At 43.1% G+C, this 3,377-nt stretch overlaps 1 long non-coding RNA gene across 1 annotated transcript; it reads left to right on the top strand.

Annotated features, from left to right (window-relative positions):
* Positions 1-260: 260 nt before the first annotated feature.
* LOC140212872 (uncharacterized) lies at positions 261-1,213 on the top strand. Its single transcript, XR_011889842.1, has 3 exons — positions 261-392; positions 590-975; positions 1,090-1,213. It is a non-coding gene; the product is annotated as an uncharacterized lncRNA (long non-coding RNA).
* Positions 1,214-3,377: the final 2,164 nt, after the last annotated feature.

Below are 3,377 nucleotides of genomic sequence, written 5' to 3'. Positions count from 1 at the left end.
TATGCGAAAATATATGGCAGTAAAGCGGATATGCACATGTGTGCAAATAAATATAGTAAAGTAAGATTAACACCGTGATGCATGGGAAGTTGATTGATGGAGTTATGGTAATATTATGCGGGTTTAATACATTCACTCATCTTGCTGGTTAAATATTACGCTACAGGACTTCGGCTGCTTTCACAAACTTCTTTCAAATGTACTCTCGGCTGCTAGGATGTTAGCTGAAACGTTTTAGGAAAGCAAGAAACATATTTCTCTATTTTTTGTGGGTTAAAGGCACTCGAGACGGCTTGGAGAAACGGCAAACGGCAAAGAGGGTGCACATACCAAAACTCTATGTGGACGACGACACAACTGAAGATGAAGAAGATAAAAAGAAAGAAAGAAAGGTAATATTTTACCAACTGTAACAGGAGTATAAGCCAAGTATATCAAGAAAGTACAGCATGCATTGTTTGCACATTTCATTTAGCCTAAATTAAAATTGTACCCCTGCATACACATGTATGAGCCGCTGGATAGGAGTGCTGCTCCACCAATAGTTTTTCACGAGGGAAGTGTGCATGCTTTCTTTTTTTGTCTGTAGAGGCGAAAGCATCATCGTGCCGCTGCGAAGACAATGGCGTATGAACAAATCTTGCAATCAAATGTGAAGGCTGCATTAATCAGCAATGAATGTCTTCCAACGAGCCAAGCTGGACAAAGAAAGGTAAGTGCAACTTCAATTTAGTAGCTAGCTGATATGTATTGCAAAACTGACATTTATCTTGCCTGCAGGGCGCGAAACGGACATGAACTCCGTCGAGTTCTTCGTGTGAAAGCGACTCGCTTTGCTCTAGGAGCGAGTTGCTTCCAGCAATAAAAGAAAAAAAATTTGGAAGCAAAGAGCCATCGACCTGCAGAATCAAAATCGAAAACTGCTTGAACAAACAATGTCATTGCAACGCTGCCTCCAGTCACAGATATTTAACTGTAAGTGCCTCTATGTTTTCATGCTGGTGTTCAACTTTGCACTGCAAGGAATGCACACTTGACAATCACAAGTTTATAAAAGACATAAATCATGTGTTCTAACTATTGTTTTAGTGGAAGCGAGGTTTAAATTCCTCCCATCTGGCTGGCCTGCAAGTCCTGCATGCTCTGAAATGGCCCAAATTCCACTTGAAGGGGATGGTGAAAGACATGGTAAGCTGTGCGGGGCCCAAGCAATGCAGCCATTCAAAAGGACATTTTTAGCTTTACATTGCTGCTGTTGGCTTATGTGCTTTTGAAGAAGCATGTTCATCTTTGATGAAAGCCGTGGGAGAAATGTATATATCCTTTTGTATATTCTCCATGCAGACCTGCCAGAAACTCCACCAGCACTGCGGGGTATTCCACATGCGGAACCCACTGCATCACAGCCCGCCCAGACTGAAGGTAACTTTGAATGAATGAATATTTGATGTTTAATGGCGCAAGGGCCTGATGTGGCCAAAGAGCGCCATGCTAATGATTAATGAGTTCGCAGTGCTTGATGGGTTTTATGGTCTTAATGCGCCGTGGCTGTAAAGGGGCCTAAAAGAGTTGATGCAAATTCCATAAAATATAGAAGTAATAAAATTATGGGAATGACTGTTGGCGTGTACTATGAACATAAAAATGTATTGAGAAAGGATGATGCAATATATAAAATATGTTATTGTCTAGATGTATAATATTGTCTAGAGCACTACTGCCTCACCAGGGCCCTTGAAACGCAAGGGCCTAGAGGCATGTGCTGTACAGAGAATCTATCCTAGCGATATCCTCTGGAAAGAGGGTGCGCTAAGAAATGAATGGGCTTGTAACATGTAGTACGACATCTGTTAAAAAAGCGAGGACTGCTTTGGTATTAAAAAGCGGTTCTTCACCAAGAAACATAGCCGGATGCAGGGGAATACAATGGCGGTATGCAAACGGGAAATGTTTCCTCCTGTCTCTTTCGGCTTCCCGGCACTCCAGGAAGACATGGAGGACGGTCAGCCGGTCGCCACATCTACCACAGGTTGGAGGCTCGTTACCGGTCAAGAGAAAATTGTGAGTGCCAAATGTGTGTCCTATTCTCAGTCTAGTGAATAGGACGTCTGTTCTTCGTGTTTTCGTTGTTGGCTGCCAGAAACCTAACTTAGGCTTAATTACGTGAAGCTTATTGCTCGTTTCTGCGTCCCACAAGCGTTGCCAGTAGCTTCGCAGTTTGTTTCTGAGGAAAGGCTTCATGTCTGTAGCAGGGACTGCACCAGAACGAGTACCCTGCGATGCCATTGATTTGGCCATCTCGTCAGCAGGCACATTTCCCTCGATTCCTCTATGGCCAGGTACCCAGCATATTACTACGTGTCTGTGTGATAGATAAATATTGCATAAGAGCGAGTAAAGTTCTATGAAAACAGGATTTGTATGCTTTTGTAAAGAGTTCAGCGCTTTTACAAGGCTTAACGAGTCTGTAAATACTATTGCTCTGTCGAGTTTTAATTTATTTATATGTTTTACTGCAGACAGTACGGCATATGTTTCTGCAGTGAAGATACTCGTTAAGGGGTTCAGCACGTCAGATTCAGAGAGAGAGTGACCAACAGCAGCGTAGGATACGCCAGCATGGGATTTGGACGCGTCTGTGTAATATTCGTAGCAGGAGTACTTCGATTGAAGCTCTCGGAAATGCATAGCAATTTCAAGCTCAGGAGCGTGCTTCGAGACCTCTACAAATGATGTGTCACATTCTATCATCTGCCACTCCCAGGGCGGTAATAGATTAGCAGGAGCCATTAAGCGATGTTCGAGAACTGGAACATCCATTTCTTCACTAAGTTCTCTTACACGAAGCGACAAAGGAAGTCTCATGGAGGGTTTGTTAAGGAAGAGTGTTTCACACGTTAAGTCGTTTACTGTGGTGAAACACGGATGTTCCTTATTAGAGCGCACTTTAAGAAAGTAGGTGAAGCTGATGTATGTTCTCTGAATATGTAGTGACCACTCGTCTGACTCTGCATATAGACTTTCAACGGGGCTTGTTCTAAATGCGCCAGTGGCGAGGCGGATACCCAGATGATGAACGGGGTCTAACATTTTTAATGCACTTGGTGCAGCAGAGTGATATACTAAGGCACCATAATCTAGCCGTGATCTAACTAGGCTCCTGTAAAGATTCAACAGGCACCTCCTGTCGCTACCCCATGTAGTGTGGGATAGAACTTTAAGTACGTTCATGGTTTTTAGACATTTTGCTTTAAGACATCTTATGTGTGAAATGAAGGTAAGCCTGGAGTCAAGGATAGCACCTAGAAATTTGTGTTCTTTGTTAACAGGAATTTGTTGTCCACCCAGTTCTATACAGGGATCAGGTACCAGGCCTC

The sequence above is a fragment of the Dermacentor andersoni genome, chromosome 8, assembly GCF_023375885.2.
Source record: "Dermacentor andersoni chromosome 8, qqDerAnde1_hic_scaffold, whole genome shotgun sequence".
NCBI lineage: Eukaryota > Metazoa > Arthropoda > Arachnida > Ixodida > Ixodidae > Dermacentor > Dermacentor andersoni.
This window is presented reverse-complemented; position numbering and strand designations above follow the sequence as displayed.